Source organism: Sardina pilchardus, chromosome 22, assembly GCF_963854185.1.
Source record: "Sardina pilchardus chromosome 22, fSarPil1.1, whole genome shotgun sequence".
Lineage (NCBI taxonomy): Eukaryota > Metazoa > Chordata > Actinopteri > Clupeiformes > Clupeidae > Sardina > Sardina pilchardus.
This window is the reverse complement of record NC_085015.1, coordinates 4074657-4092275: the sequence shown is the minus strand read 5'-3', so window position 1 is coordinate 4092275 and position 17619 is coordinate 4074657. Positions and strand designations below refer to the sequence as shown.

The 17619-nt window shown below is 41.1% G+C and overlaps 1 protein-coding gene and 3 long non-coding RNA genes across 6 annotated transcripts in view; 3 read left to right on the top strand and 1 right to left on the bottom strand.

The window, feature by feature from the left end:
- The window catches only part of LOC134070012 (uncharacterized), a 274775-nt gene that overhangs the window by 202078 nt on the left and 55078 nt on the right, over nt 1-17619 (bottom strand). The window lies entirely within an intron of this gene.
- LOC134070695 (uncharacterized) lies at nt 7586-9588 on the top strand. The gene is made up of 3 exons (XR_009936962.1): nt 7586-8075; nt 9262-9313; nt 9529-9588. It is a non-coding gene; the product is annotated as an uncharacterized LOC134070695 (long non-coding RNA).
- On the top strand, nt 10670-11644 carry LOC134070020 (uncharacterized). Its single transcript, XR_009936875.1, has 4 exons — nt 10670-10740; nt 10954-11024; nt 11239-11309; nt 11523-11644. It is a non-coding gene; the product is annotated as an uncharacterized LOC134070020 (long non-coding RNA).
- LOC134070674 (uncharacterized) lies at nt 13596-15477 on the top strand. Its single transcript, XR_009936951.1, has 3 exons — nt 13596-13685; nt 14679-14844; nt 15051-15477. It is a non-coding gene; the product is annotated as an uncharacterized LOC134070674 (long non-coding RNA).

Sequence of the window (17619 nt, the reverse complement as noted above, 5' to 3'; positions counted from 1 at the left end):
GTGTGTGGGGACATCAACAAATTGTTTAAAATTAAATTTTTAACCCCATGTTGAGTTCCACGGCACTGAAGTCACCAGTGTGCCCTGGTTGTGTAATGACGGTCCCTTTATTAACCAAAACCTTCCTTTACACATTAAACTGAACTCTGACAGAAAAGGTGGCCATCTTGAAAATGGTGGCCATCTTGAATTTTTGAGTGGCATACACTTTTTTTCCATGAGAATGTTCATTGAAGAAGGTTTGTACCAATCTTGATGATAGCATCATCCTTTCATAAATTGATGTAAGGATTTTTAAGAGAAATGGCGGCCATCTTGAAAAATAGTCGCGGCCATCTTGATTTTTTTGAGGGACAAGCACCGTTCTCCATAAAACATCATTTTTCACAAAATGTTATTTGTTCATCACAGTTTGAACGACCGACATAATGAGCATTTGACAGAAATAGCGGCCATCTTGAAAAAATGGCCGCCATTTTTCATTTTTGAGTGGCCAGCGCCTTTTTTCCAAAAAGTGACCCTTAGAGAGTATCTGTGCCAAATTTCATGCTTCTATACCAAAGTGAACGATTCTCTTGAAATATGCAATTAATCTGCTCCACTAATACAGTATTTACACCTTCGTAAACCACAGACTTGGGGGGGGGGGGGGGCAACCTATGCGGCCCCCCAACCAGTTGATGTTGGTTATAGTGGCCCCCAGCTCATTTGAGTTTGAGACCCCTGCCATAGACTGTAAAAGGTTTATACATGTACGGCTGTATTCCTTATTTAAATCCATTGTTGATAGCTTTATTAAAGACTTTGGCTTTATTTACCAGCAGTAAACGTAGTTTCACTTTGCTCTATCTTCAGACCGGTGGATTGAGCCAATCAACTTTCAGGACATATCGGCCAATAGACCAATCAGCGCGCATCTCATTTGAATATTCATGAACTTGCTGAGTGGGCGGGAAAAACAAACTGTTTCATTGCAAGGCTTATTTATGACCTTGTATTAGGCGATCTAGCAGTGCTCCTGGGGCGTTTTCAGCCCCACAAATTTACATATGACATTATTTAGGCTCAAAGATCAATTTGTAATGGTCAAAAAATGCGTTCTATGACTCCTTTAACTGAATCGACGACAGGTGTGTGCTGTTTGCTTACCGAGTGACTACGAATTCAGTTCGGTTACGGAGGCTATTCCAGCTTGTTACACTGCGTGTCATGATTGTCACCCTTTCCTGTGTGTAGTGATTGTGATTTACCCCGCGTACACACTGTCTCCGTCCGTCAACGGATCACGGAGGTTGGATCTGTCGTATGTGTATTTGCATACACGCGATCTGATTGGCTGACGGATCCGTCGCTGCCTGAAAAGTTGAACATTTCTCAACTTTCTTGACGGAGGCAACGGAGCTGAAGCGACGGACGGACCCACAATGCATTTTGAGTCCGCCCCATGCAAAGTGAATGAGATCCGTTGACGGACGGAGACAGTGTGAATGCGGGGTTACACTGTTTGCTGTGACAACTGAGTGCTGTGCATTGACGTGCTATTTATTCACGAGTGTCTCATTCTCTGAATAGCCACCTCTACTGACTTTAGCAAACTTACTCTGGAGAGTACTACTGCTGTTAGCGAATCCCACTGGAGAGTAATACAGACTTGAGCGAACCCACACTGGAGAGAACACTCCCTATGTTTTAATGATAATAAAAAAGAGTTTATTTTTGGACACACGCTTCTCTGGTTTTCTGTGACCCCGAACCTGTGTTGCCTATTAGCTTACATCCATTAACCAGTCTTAAAGAGTTTATATTCTGAGGGGAAGGGCCTCAGGTGGCGTAGTCGACATGTTGCAAGTTAGAGAAACCATACACTTTGCCACATTTGGCGTAGTTGGCAGAGGATCACATAGCAAAGCCAGAGACGTGTGTTCCAGTGTGTTTCTGTCTTTTGTAACTGTCTTTGCTTTGTTTTATTACTATTGGTTATCGTTGTTTTTTTTATTATATCAGACAAAACAGCAGCTGTTTGTGGGACCAAGAAGGAGTCAGGTAGGCTTGGTGCATGGCCAGCTTCAGTTGGGTTGTGTTCCCCCCCCTCCCCCCGTTGCCTTCCTGGTGCCATTTCTCCTCCTTTCCCCCCCCCCCCCCCTTCCCATTTTCTACAGCGTGTAGCTCAATGCAGCGCTGTAGCCAGGGTAGCTCCCCACCTATGCCTTTGGGTCATGGGTCGCCATGAGGGCGACAGCCATTAGCGGGGCCTGGTGTTATTGCCTTCCTGGTACCCCCTCCCCCCCCCCTTCCCATCTTGTACAGCGTGTAGCTCAATGCAGCGCTGTAGCCAGGGTAGCTCCCCACCTATGCCTTTGGGTCATGGGTCGCCATGAGGGCGACAGCCATTAGCGGGGCCTGGTGTTATTGCCTTCCTGGTACCCCCTCCCCCCCCCCCCTTCCCAGTTTCTACAGCGTGTAGCTCACTGCAGCGCTGTAGCCAGGGTAGCTCCCCACCTACGCCTTTGGGTCATGGGTCGCCATGAGGGCGACAGCCATTAGCGGGGCCTGATGTTAATGCCTCCCTGGTACCCCCCCCCCCCTTCTCCTTTCCCCCTCCCAATTTTGTACAGCGTGTAGCTCACTGCAGCACTGTAGCCAGGGTAGCTCCCCACTAGAGATGCGCGGATGGACTATTACTCTATCCGCAACCGCATCATACAACTCATCATCCGTCCGCCATCCATCCGCACCTACGTTTTTTTATGTTTTTTTCAGAACCGCACCCGCCCGCCATCCGCTATTTGTTTAAAGCAAAGATCTCTGTTTAAAGGTCTATGGGTGATCCAAGACGCTGCTGCGACGCGAGAAAGCCCTTGTTCTAGAAAGATGCAGCTATTTAGTCTAATTAATGGCAATTACACTTTATTCTTTATACAAAAAGAAAGAAAGTCCGAATAGAATAACAACAAGCCATTCGCATTACAGGCTAATTAACTCTATGCAGCTTGTCAGGGTGATGACTAGGACGAGCCTGTTCTGAAGACTCCCGTTCATTTTGATTGCACGAGTGCACGTCTTTTCCAGGCAGACAGTGCAATCCATATCAGCAGGCCTAAGTTATAAACTTCTACTTTCGTATTGCACACTGCAGACGCTACATAGGCAACTTAATTTAAACTTGTTGTTACCTTTGAGTTTGTCACGCACATTCACTGGCGGCGTTGCCATCTCTGATAGTAAACAAAGCAGCATGCACTGCATAGACACAACTAGACCAAATTACTGCCTGATGAGAAAAGTGTGCATGTTTTTATCGGATGTAAGTAACAGTACTTAACAATGTAGCTTATATATATTTTTTTCATTTGATCGGTTCAACCGCCACCCGCCCGAATCTAATTAAAATATTATTTTTTGTAAGGTCATCCGCCCGATCCGCGGTTTAACCGCGGAGTCCGCGGCTGTAACCGCCATCCGCGCATCTCTACTCCCCACCTACGCCTTTGGGTCATGGAACCATGAGGGCGACAGCCATTAGCGGGGCCTGGTGTTAATGCCTCCCTGGTACCCCCCCCCTTCTCCTTTCCCCCTCCCAATTTTGTACAGTGTGTAGCTCACTGCAGCGCTGTAGCCAGGGTAGCTCCCCACCTACGCCTTTGGGTCATGGGTCGCCATGAGGGCGACAGCCATTAGCGGGGCCTGGTGGTGTTGCCTTCCTGGTACCCCCCCTCCTCCTTTCCCCCTCCCAATTTTGTACAGTGTGTAGCTCACTGCAGCGCTGTAGCCAGGGTAGCTCCTCACCTACGCCTTTGTGTCATGGGTCGCCATGAGAGCGACAGCCATTAGCGGGGCCTGGTGTTGTTGCCTTCCTGGTGCCCCCCCCCCCCCCTCTCCAAGGTGTACAGCGTCGCCTCATTTTAGGTTAATCGTCGGGGCGACGATTCAAAAGCCTTGGGAAGAATGTAGCAGGACTAGGTCCATGCCCCTTTAGACAGCTCGGCAGTGCCCTTCTGAGTGGCTCTGGGCAATTGGAGGTGAGCCAATCAGTACGTGGGAACGGCTATAAGGTTTTAGCTTTTATGTTGAAGGCTAGCGTCGTAGCTACATTGTCACCTGACTCCAGCCTTCACCGTTCCCCGTATTGGCTTCTCCTCTGGCCGGTTCTGTGTGCCTGCGACTTCTTGGTAGGTGATTATGGCATTGTGTCTGTTGTGATGTTATGTATTTATCAGACGTAGGCTAACTCAAACTTTGGGGTTTTAGGACTGCAGCTAGTCGCGAACATGGGCTTTCATAACTGACCACATCTGAGCGGTAGGTCACGTTAGCTGTTTTAAACTAATATGTAGCTCGCATGGGTTTTAATTGTACATTCTTTGTGTAGCAGATCTCGGCGGTAACAGAACCAATGTCTGCAGAGCCGCAGAGCCACCACAACACCACTACGTCACGCCCGCGCATGCGCAGTAGCCACACCACTACGTCACGCCACCACTACGTCACGCCAGATTTGCCTCGCATGCGCAGTGGATATCACTGATATAACCCGGAAATCTGTACTGTTTTCAACTTCCGTTCATTCTAGAATTATAATATTATGGAATTAATTAAATAGACTAAAAAGTCTTGTAAGTGTATATCATGTTTTGAAACGGTAGACATCATTTGTAACTGTAAAAATTATCTGTACAAGTCATCAGTCAGTGTCGACGTTTAACGTAAGCTCACCGTAGAGTTAGCTTGTTGGCCCATTATAACCTAATGAAAACACATAGCACACTGATATGAACTACTACGTGTTTCTGTACAACATGACTTGTTGTCAACATAAAAACATTAAAACTGATTGTTGTGTGTATGCCACGGCCACCTGAACATACTTGGGCTAGATAAACCACTGAATATAATCTGAAGCAGTACTGTCTCGCTAACTAACCACTAAGCTAACCTGTTGAGCTACCGTTGACCATCGTTTTCAACGAAAGTATCCTGCCTGTCACTCAGCCGAAACGTGACCACCCCCCTCGGGCGAAATTTTAACAGGCGCGTGGTGACATGCCCTGTGGAAACCCAGCGTTAGCGCTAGGTTTAAAAAATTGCTGAACAAAAAGGGCAATGAAAGTTAAAACAACAGGAATCTCTTCTCAGGTTCTCCAACCTGTACATGGTGACGTGGTGGCGTGATGTACTGGCGTGACGTAGTGGCGTGAGTGTAGTGGCTCTGCGGCTCTGCAGTCAGACCCTTCTCAACAGAACGGCAACATCAAGGCATCTTGGTTCCAGTTCCGACGAACGCTGCTGTTTTGTCTTGTTTTGTTTTGTTCTGTTTTGTGTTTGTTTGTTTGTTCCATTACGTTGTTGAGTCGGCTGTGTTTAGCCACCACAAACCTGATTAACTGAAGTGACGACAGGTGTTGATTAACTGAAGCGACGACAGGTGTGTGCTGTTTGCTTACCGAGTGACTACGAATTCAGTTCGGTTACGGAGGCTATTCCAGCTTGTTACACTGCGTGTCATGATTGTCACCCTTTCCTGTGTGTAGTGATTGTGATTTACACTGTTTGCTGTGACAACTGAGTGCTGTGCATTGACGTGCTATTTATTCACGAGTGTCTCATTCTCTGAATAGCCACCTCTACTGACTTTAGCAAACTCACTCTGGAGAGTACAGCTGTTAGCGAATCCACACTGGAGAGTAATACAGACTTGAGCGAACCCACACTGGAGAGAACACTCCCTGTAAGTGACCATAGTTTAAGAGACTTTTATTTTGAAATCAGGCAGGACCAGGGTAAGCTGCGAAAACAAACAGGCTTCAGGGCGCGAAAAACTTTGTTAGACAAGTCATACATTTTTCTCTCGTGTGCAATCGTTCTCCATACGCACACTACACCATATAAGCTCGATATTTTTCTTACTGTTTACTTGAAGTTTATGTACTTTGTCTTCGTTTCGGATGACATCCTTTTTTTGAATCTTATTTTTTCGTGTTGAAGTGTTATTTTTGTGAACTACCGGTGTTACCAGATACATAACGTATGTCTTTCTCTCCAACTGGCTTTGTATTTCTCTCCAATTATTGTGATTCTGTACTTAAGCATCTGTGGTTGTCACTAATATTTTGCATGTTCTATTTGTATATGTTCTGTCTTTTCCATAGGCCACCCAGAAGAGATTCAGGCACTCCCTCAAGATTGCTGGGTCATGCAATTAATGCCAAACTTACAGAACTGTGATGTCAGTACAAAAACAAAAATGGCCATTTTTAAATAAATTCAACAAAAGAAAACAGAAGAGTTGTGTGTTTCTTCCTCTTTATAATGATACTATGGTTAGTTTTAAGTAAATACTATAGTGAAAACAATTAGAAATGCAGAAAACATGAAACCATAGTAGAATATGAACTATATTTAAACAATATATCAGAATATATGTGAGAAATATAAGTCTGAAATATATAGGTCATGTGATCACAATTTTCATCAAGGGTCCCGTGATCATTCTTCTTAGTGCCATATATTTAAATATATTTAATTATATGCAGAAAATATAAGAAAGTGGCCAATTTCAAACATGTACTTATATGTTGACATATATTGATACACATATGTAAATATATGTATTTAACATAGATGTAAATATATGTATTTAACATAGATGCCCTTATACTGGAATATATTCAAGCTGCATATATGTCAATATGTTATTTTTCTGTACCGTTTCTGAGATTCTGAGTTTCCACGGGTGGAGTTTAGCGTGAATATTTATGAGATTGTGGTACATGCACGCCCCTAAACACGGAATACTGAAGCGTGAATCAAAGGGAACTGAAAATGTTGGCAGTCGTTAAAAGACTACGGTGATTTAACACGTTTTTGGATGTTGTCATGGGTTAAGAAGGAAACATGACCATTTCGTGGTCGGGGAAATTATGCAATTAACCTCGATGTTCTGATTGTGTTGCAGCCACTCAAGCAAAACGTCATGTCAGACAAAATCATATAAATCTGTATCTATATCTGACGTCGCTTGACTATGTAGAATATTAGCTATTGTAGCCTACACCTGTAGGCTATGCTGATGGTAGTCCTAGCCTCTTTTTTTTTTTTTTTTTATCGTTTTGATTGTAGCCCAGCCTGTGTGCTTCTGTGGTGACAGTGACTTGGCATCAGATTGACTCACTGTATATCAACACAAGTCTAATAAACAAGCCTGTTATCATGTTTCCATTCGTGTTCCTTGCACACTTGTGTTTGTGTGCAGACTTGGGAAAATAAGATAGCACATTATCACATTATATCTTCAAGACATGGGCTTAACATCAGTAGGCCTATTAACTCAATAAAAGTTCATGAAAAGTTATGCTTTAAAAAACTATTTCATCATACCAAAGTAGCCTATCATGTGTGCAAGAATAATATTTAAAAAATAAAGTCTGGGTAATCAGCTTTCAGAAATTGGGTGCCCTGTCTATCAGATGTTTATACTTTTCAGTGCCCAACTAACAATTCTAATGTTACATTGTAAGATAGAGTCTAGCCAAGTTAGGCAAATATTCATAGGGAATAGTGGAACAGCAGTTCTTGGTCTGGTAACCCAGCTGGCATCCTGACGTCAATTTGACATCAACAAGTAGTCAAGATTTTGACCAACATGTATGACGTGCATAAATATGCATAATTTCATTATATTTTGTAATGATTTCCTTGTGGTTGTAAAGAGGCCCAACAAAGGTATCAATCTAACATGTTTTTTCTGGTCCCTACATCTCAGGTCTATATTATTGACATTAAATCAACGTTGATTTGATGTCAGGAAATAAGACGTCAAATTGATGTGAAATTTATGTCAAAACAACGTCTGTTAAAATGTCTGAAAAGGTATATTATTAGCCTACTCATTGTAAATCGACGCGAGTTTTTCAACATCCTGACCCACACAGCAGAGGGTTCCAAAACGGACCCTCTGCGGCGGACTCCGTGCGGATTCGCACATCGAACGCGCCCTTTCCAGTCCTAACGGCTCCTTCAGTTTTCAAATTTCTCGTTGATGAAGTGGAAGACGAAACAGCGGCGTCTGAAGGCTCACTGTAAGTATGCTCCTATATGCTTTATTTATGCAGCTACCGAGTCTATCCACTGAAAAAGTACTTCCATAACACAAGTAACCTACTTATCTAGCTTTATTTGCTGATATTATCCGAAGATTTGCTGGTCTGCAGATATTGCTCATATTTACACACCAGCTACGGTCTAGCTGCTAGCTTTCGCAAGCTAATTTAGCCCACTTTAGACAGGGCTAAATCCTGTCCAACTAGGGCTTTGTTACCCTTTTAATGAAAGCTAAACTCAGAACTGAGTTTAAAATGAGCAACGTTTAATTTGGTTTAACGCTAACTTTGTGTTTGTGAACAACAAAAGTTGGCTTGCGTTAGCTAGCGTTAGCTTGTTAGCTAACGATAGCATTAAAGTTAGCAACAGGAAAACTAGTTTTTGTTAACGTTATGAAAGCTTAGATGTTGGACTCGGGAGTCTTTAAGAAAACGTAGGCCAATTCGGATGTGTCTAAACATCATTTCTTTCTGGGAGGGAGGCTGATTTCACATTGTTCACCAGTCCGGGATAACGTTAGCTGCTAGCTAATGGTTTTAAATTATGAATGACGTTAGCAGTAGCCTGCTAGTTCTAATAAGGTAGCGCTAACCAGCTGCCGCATGCTCAAACACATACGTCATAGCTCGACATTCTCTGCTGGCAGCAACAAATAGCTTTGGGACTCGTGCTTATATTTTGTACACGTTAGAAACCAGCAAACAGGCCTACTATTCAATCTAAAAAGTCCGGTTTCCAGACGTGTTTCCTGGTGACTTTTTAGATTTAACTGTAGCTGCTAGAGATTACTCTCTAACTTTTACGAAATATAAATGCACAAAGGGCACGAGGCTATTTGTTTTAAATTTTCATGTAGAAATACTGTCGTCTACGAGTTCATTTAATGACATTGAACGTTCCTTGGAGTAAGATTTAACTGAGCAGAGGCAAAATAGAAGAGGCAGTTGTTGACTTCATGTATGTCCTTGCTTTGCCTTGGCACAGACCAGACACTTTGTTGTGAATGTTTAGAATATATGGGAAGAGGAGCTAAAATGATCAGCACCATATTCTGTGGATCCCAATATAATGCATTTTAATGGGGTGTATTATTGGTTATGATAAATATTTGGCCATTTCTTTCTGATGATAAAAGTAATGCATATTTATGTATCTGTGTTGCAGGTCATTCACAAGTGGCTCCAGTCTGGTTTGGGGGTTCTGCCATCCAAGTAAAGTAAGCTTTACAGTTTTACATTTGATTTATTTGACTTTTGGTCTAAACATTAATAATAAAAAATAACCATATGCCTCTGTAACTGGTGTTACTAGTTCAGGACGAAGTGAAGGTAAATGTCAACATGCTTAAATGCCTTTGTCTGCTGTAATAAAACCCACCCTCTACCTCAAAAGCTCTCTAATGAAATGTACATTTATGTATCTGCGTTACAGGTTATTCACAAGTGGCTCCAGTCTGGTTTGGGGGTCTACGCTTTCTCATCCTGTCCTGCCACCCAAGTGAAGTAAGCTATACAGTTTTACATTTGATTTATTTGACTTTTGGTCTAAACATCAATAATAAAAATAACCATATGCCTCTGTAACTGGTGTTACTAGTTCAGGACGAAGTGAAGGTAAATGTCAACATGCTTAAATGCCTTTGTCTGCTGTAATAAAACCTACCCTCTACCTCAAAAGCTCTCTAATGAAATGTACATTTATGTATCTGCGTTACAGGTTATTCACAAGTGGCTCCAGTCTGGTTTGGGGGTCTAAGCTTTCTCATCCTGTCCTGCCACCCAAGTGAAGTAAGATATACAGTTTTACATTTGATTTATTTGACTTTTGGTCTAAACATCAATAATAAAAAATAACCATATGCCTCTGTAACTGGTGTTACTAGTTCAGGACGAAGTGAAGGTAAATGTCAACATGCTTAAATGCCTTTGTCTGCTGTAATAAAACCTACCCTCTACCTCAAAAGCTCTCTAATGAAATGTACATTTATGTATCTGCGTTACAGGTTATTCACAAGTGGCTCCAGTCTGGTTTGGGGGTCTACGCTTTCTCATCCTGTCCTGCCACCCAAGTGAAGTAAGCTATACAGTTTTACATTTGATTTATTTGACTTTTGGTCTAAACATTAATAATAAAAATAACCATATGCCTCTGTAACTGGTGTTACTAGTTCAGGACGAAGTGAAGGTAAATGTCAACATGCTTAAATGCCTTTGTCTGCTGTAATAAAACCTACCCTCTACCTCAAAAGCTCTCTAATGAAATGTACATTTATGTATCTGCGTTACAGGTTATTCACAAGTGGCTCCAGTCTGGTTTGGGGGTCTACGCTTTCTCATCCTGTCCTGCCACCCAAGTGAAGTAAGCTATACAGTTTTACATTTGATTTATTTGACTTTTGGTCTAAACATTAATAATAAAAAATAACCATATGCCTCTGTAACTGGTGTTACTAGTTCAGGACGAAGTGAAGGTAAATGTCAACATGCTTAAATGCCTTTGTCTGCTGTAATAAAACCTACCCTCTACCTCAAAGCTCTCTAATGAAATGTACATTTATGTATCTGCGTTACAGGTTATTCACAAGTGGCTCCAGTCTGGTTTGGGGGTCTACGCTTTCTCATCCTGTCCTGCCACCCAAGTGAAGTAAGCTATACAGTTTTACATTTGATTTATTTGACTTTTGGTCTAAACATTAATAATAAAAATAACCATATGCCTCTGTAACTGGTGTTACTAGTTCAGGACGAAGTGAAGGTAAATGTCAACATGCTTAAATTCCTTTGTCTGCTGTAATAAAACCTACCCTCTACCTCAAAGCTCTCTAATGAAATGTACATTTATGTATCTGCGTTACAGGTTATTCACAAGTGGCTCCAGTTTGGTTTGGGGGTCTACGCTTTCTCATCCTGTCCTGCCACCTAAGTGAAGTAAGCTATACAGTTTTACATTTGATTTATTTGACTTTTGGTCTAAACATTAATAATAAAAATAACCATATGCCTCTGTAACTGGTGTTACTAGTTCAGGACGAAGTGAAGGTAAATGTCAACATGCTTAAATGCCTTTGTCTGCTGTAATAAAACCTACCCTCTACCTCAAAAGCTCTCTAATGAAATGTACATTTATGTATCTGCGTTACAGGTTATTCACAAGTGGCTCCAGTCTGGTTTGGGGGTCTACGCTTTCTCATCCTGTCCTGCCACCCAAGTGAAGTAAGCTATACAGTTTTACATTTGATTTATTTGACTTTTGGTCTAAACATTAATAATAAAAATAACCATATGCCTCTGTAACTGGTGTTACTAGTTCAGGACGAAGTGAAGGTAAATGTCAACATGCTTAAATGCCTTTGTCTGCTGTAATAAAACCTACCCTCTACCGAAAAGCTCTCTAATGAAATGTACATTTATGTATCTGTGTTACAGGTTATTCACAAGTGGCTCCAGTCTGGTTTGGGGGTCTACGCTTTCTCATCCTGTCCTGAGTGATTCTTGACATTGAAATTATATCAAAATTTGTCAATAAATGTTCATACTTTTGTCATTAATGTTTGATTTCGGATTTATGTTGAATTGACAGCGAAGCTTGATATTGAATGATAGCAAAATAGCATTAAAACATTGTCTTCCTATGCATCAACATCATGACATCTTGACATCAAATAAATGTTGAATTGACATCAAATGCTAACAAAACTTGACATGGAAATGACATCAACATCATGACATCTTGATGTCAAATAAATGTTGAATTGACATCAAAGCCTGATATTGAATGATATCAAAATAGCATCAAAACGTAATCAACCATCATGACATCAAATACATGTTGAATTGACATCAAATCCCGACAAAACATGACATCAAAATAACATCAAAATGACATCAGCAGAGGTCAAAATCTTGACATCAAATTGACATCAGTACATTGACGTCAATATGACTTTCATTCTAGACCTATTTCGTGACGTAATTTTGACATCAATGTTCGATGTCATATTGATGTCAAATTGATATCAAATGCCCACTGGGAAGGTCAAACATGTAAATTCAAAGCATACAACAGCATAGCTACAGCCTGTCTGGCAATGAACAGACAAGGATTTGGAGAAATAACGCCCATGGAGAAATTCATTTATCGCTTGAAAGACTGGAGTGGTGTCTTGGTGAGTGCTGGTAAACATGTTTTCATCAGAGTGGTAGGCTAAGGCCTAACTTTACTTAACATAACCAATATGAGTGCATGGTCATAGATAGATAGATAGATAGATGTTTTATTGATCCCCAAGGGGAAATTCAAAAATAGGGGAATATTCAAGAATACTGCTCTCCTAACAATAACAACATGATTGTACAAAACAAGTTTTATTACTGAAGTTATTGTACCAATATAGTGTACAGCACAAGTCTTTCTTTCTTTTTAACTATAGCTAGCATGTTTGTGTAGGCCAGCATGCATACCAAAGCTTGAAACTCACTTGGAACATCACACAAAACAAATGGTGAAGCCTACTGACACTTTAAAGACAACAGCGATAAATCCTTTGGCGTCGAATGTAGACGCAAGAGGGCAACGGAAACTTCTCGGATGTTCTGTGATTGGTTCGCCAACATCAGGCGAACATAGAGCTCCCCAGTCCCGCCCCTCCTCCGAGAGAGGTGCTAGTCCGGAAGTAAAATTCTCATTCATTTCTCCCATTGACTTCTGGAAAAATTCGGATATAAAGAGTTTTAGACCATGCCTTAGGCTAACCAGCTACGATGTGACTCATAAGCATATAACTTATAATTTCGAGTGAAAAAATGAACAGAAAATGTAAAAAAAGCGAAAGGTACAAGACTGTGTACATATCTTAAATTCCGAGATAGAGAACTCAAATCCCAGGATGCTTTGCAAACGTACACACATTTCCAACATTTGCAGCCTAAAGATAGTTTAACATGGTTCCATATTAATCTGAGAAAAGAAGATGATTACTTCCTACCGTTTCCATTGAGTAAATTCAACCTTCAAGATGAGAAAACCGTTATTTTTCGGAAGACCACACATCGGTCCTGATCAGCCCTGCAGCCATTTTAAGTTTTGAAGTTCCAGCGAGACGAAGCTGGACGATAGGCGCGGGAAAAGCTGAGTACAGTTTGTTTGGCATTGCCATGGCAACGGCGATCTCTACCAATCAAAGGCTCTGCTTTCACCAGTTTTACACGTTAGGGTGTCGGGTAGTGTAGTACTCTCTCGTTAAATCGTGAATAAAGCATTGTTTTCTCAAAACAAGGTTGATGCCCCCATTAACTTTTGACATCTATATGAGCAGGTATAATCGCTTAGTCACATCGTAGCTGGTTTTAAGTCTACCATGGACGGTTACGATGTTATGGCTTATTCTCCAATTGTCAATGGAGAAATTGTATTGGATTTTTACTTCCGGACTAGGCTGTGGGCGGGACTGGGGAGCTCTATTAGGGCGTAGACTGGCTTTTAGCAGCGGGATTGAAATCACCGCGCAAGGCAGTATGGGAAAACCCAGGCTACGTCGAAGCCACGCTGAAGCTACGATAGCAGAGAAACTGAAGCTAAACCGATGAGACGTAAGTAACTTCTATATCTATAACTATGTGTTATACTACCATTTAAGCAATTCCAGCGTTATATTAGAATATGGGTAGCAAGGCGAAAGTAAGCAGAACGGAGGAATAGATTGTTTGCTTGTGATATGTTGCTTGTTTGTTTGTATGAAAATATGTAGGCCTACTTAAAATGGTACGTAATAAAATTAGTCATCGTGTTTATGTGGTAACGTTAAAAGCATGCCAGCAACGCACATTGTTTTCGACTAAACCCATATAAAGTGAAGCCGTAACCTAGGCCTAACTAAATTCGGTACTTGGTTAGCTGTAACTATTTTCTGAGGCTGTTGAGTGGTGAACAGGTGGCCTGTTGATTTGGTGCGTTTTAAACGGCCTCAAAAATGGTTAGCCTACAGTTAACACCAAATTACCCTAAATTCTGATTAGAGTGACTGTAGTGGAGCTGAATCGAGCTGAATTTGTTTTGGCTATGCCGAAGATCCTTGCAATGATGTGATGCATTTGCTACATGAGTGATGCCATAATTAAAAATCAAAACGTTCATTTGTTATGTTCCTATTGACATAAAGAATTATTGAGAGTTGTCATGTAAAACAAAGACATCTAGGAGTTCTACAACGTTTGACCAGTACAATTACTAATACTGTATTCATGGGTTTCATCAGGTCCCTTTACACAGGCGTATACAATCAAGCACCTTGATTATGAATGCAGACTGCATGGTGCTTGATTAATACACCTGTGGAAATGGACTTGAATTCATGGGTTTCATCAGGTCCCTTTGCACAGGTGTATTAATCAAGCAATATGCAGTCTGCATTGATAATCAAGGTGCTTGATTGTATACACCTGTGGAAAGGGACCTGATGAAATCCATGAATAGTCAGTTTGACTTTAGAGGCCTGTTAGTTGATCACTACTAGAATCTTAGCAGAAGTTGGATAATGTTCTCTAATAAGTTAATGTTATCCATATGTCTTCCTATCACTGCAGTTACATTCTTCCATACTGTCTAGCGGTCAGAAGCCGCAATTACGAAGTTGTTCAGACCCAGGATGCACGCTGCTCCACTGCCCTTTCTGCCCAGAGTACAAGGGTGACTATGCCAGGTTGGAAACGCACATGCAGAGCCATTTGAAAACGGTGGTACATTATGGAGGTATGTTTGAGATTGATAGTTAAGCCCTTAGCCCTGTATCATGGTCTTCTATGAAACTGTATGGATTGGTTCTGAAATTACAAAAGGTTCTGAAAGTAATGTTATTAGTAATGAAGTGAAGTTGCCATTCAATTGTTTCATGTAACGTTAGCAGGCTATTTGATGTTTATATCTATTTCGTATTTAATTATTCTTTTGTTGTTCAGAATATGTGATCTACAAATGCAATTAGGGCTGCAGAAAGGGCAGTCACCACCACTGCGGTTGTGGCCTCACCTTTCCCAGGAAGAGTACCTTTGAAATCTACAGGATTGCTCATTTGTTGCATGCTTGGTGCTTAAACACAGGCTATGGGAGGTACTTGATACAAGATGTACAATTTCCAAAGTAGCTCCCATGGCACACGCACACACCAACACACACACGCACACACCAACACACGCACGCACACACACACACACCAACACACACACACACACAGGCCAAGATTTTGTTTTACTTTTATTTATTTTATCTTGCATGGCCTGCAGAAGTTTCTCTTCTGTGTTTGTTCTACAACAAAGTATTGGCGAAATCTACAGGATTGCGCATTTGCACATTTGCACATGAAAAAAGTTGATCTGTTCTGGGTTTGTCCTATAATAAAGTTTAGGCTACTTTGCAAATAAATGGTTGTTGTGTCTTTATTGAACAATCCATATTGAGTATGAACTTGAGCTATGCTGTCTGATTACATAATGCTCCATATACCTTAAACACATTTGCTCAATGACCAGGATATTAATCAATATTTTTAATTTGTTGGGATACACAGCCTGGGAATAGTGAAAGACATTTGACTGTAGTCAGCCTATGGACTACTTCATCGGAGAGGGTGCTGCAGGGATGGAGGATCAATGGGGAGGGGGGAATGATGTGTTGGGTTTGTGTATTGTTGAGCTAAATCCTTGTAAATGCAAAGCAATATTATGAGACTAATGCTTTGCCAGCTGATTTGTGACTTACAAAGGAGTGAAGGGAAAACACTACTGCAGCATTTTTGTGTCCAAAATATTGTATTGTACAGTAGGCCTATCCTACAATCCACTGTCTGGTACAGAAACACCACACAGGCTGAGAGAAGGGCTCTACAACATGTTATAAAGTCTGCAGAGAGGATCATAAGAACAAAACTTCCCTCTATGGAAAACATGTATGCACAGCGCTGCCAGAAGAGAGCAGAGAGAATCATCAAAGACTCCTTTCACCCAGCTCACTCTCTGTTCAGACACACACAGCACATACAACTTGTGACAAACCTGTAAACATGTGGAATATGGGAAAGGTGCAATACTACAAAGGGGAATAAGGGCAATATGCAATATCTTATACTGTACTGTATATGGGACTACATGCAAGGCTAACAAGGGGACAATGTGCAATACTTTGTCAGTGTAATGTGGAGATTATGTGCAATACTAGGGACAATGCGATATCTTGTGCGATACTATTAATGAATCAGGTGCAATATTATTAGTGGGACAACTGTTTAGCAACAATGTGACTGAGTAATATTCTAACAGTGGAATGTGGGGATCATGTGCAATATCAATATTATTATGGGAAAATGTTTATATCTGGTGCAATATGGAAATCCGGTGCAATATCAATGGGACAACTGTGCAATATCTAAACTGCAATATGAGAAGTATGCACTTGTATCCACATGGGACAGGGTGCAATATCTTGGATGTGTGACACTTGCGCGCACGCACACACACACACACACACACACACACACACACGGTCTCAGGGACGCAGGATTTGCACTGTAGGCTACTGCACTTAAACTACTCTGCCTCTGTGGGACTGTAGGCTATTCTTAGGCTGGGTACACAGTATAATTTGACGTCAATGTTTGCCTGATGTCTTGTATGAATCATGTTTTTGTCATGTATGCTTTTAAATATTTGTCATGTCTGCTTTTAAATATTTGACTTGAAGGGCCTGCACAATAATTCCAATTTGTCTATGGTTTATGCACAAATGGCCAATAAAGAACTGACTTTTGACAATTCAGTAGCATGGTGCTTATGCAGTGGTAACTTTATGAATATCGTTTTTTTCGTATCCAAATAATTGCATTAACTGTAGGCGCTGATGTGCAGTAATTCTGTAATTATTATAGGAAATACTGTCGTGATACTGCAGTACAATAAAAAAAATTTCGTAACGGATAATCTATTTAACAAGTAGGCCTACAACAATGCACTGCACAACCATTTTCAACTTATTCTGCTGGATTGCGTTTAAACTTAGTTCTGCTTTACTAAGTTTGGTTCAATGCTAATGGAAAGCGGGCTGTGCCCTTATGCTAATGGAAAGCGGGCTGTGCCCTTACTTTGACATACATGTTAGACCGGATGTTAATAGTTCCTTGAAGAAGGAGAAGAAGAAAAGGGGGTGACCGACGATATTCGTTCCAAGGGCTGCTACAGTGAAACTCGACACTACGCTTGAATCATCTACCACGCTCTGCCAGGATCAACTTGCAAGACGTCTTAATGTCCACGGTCTACAGATAAGTCCACAATCAGAGACTTTGAATTAAAGTACCGGTTGAATTTAGCGACGGTCAACATTGGACATTTGATGCATAACATATATTAGTCTATGGTATTTTTTGTGTTTAAAAGATGATTGAGTAATTTCATGTAAATTGTGTGACCTAAAGGTGAAAATAGACTGAATTCAAATAAGGTGAATTCATTTCACACTGTTTATTGTCTGAACCTA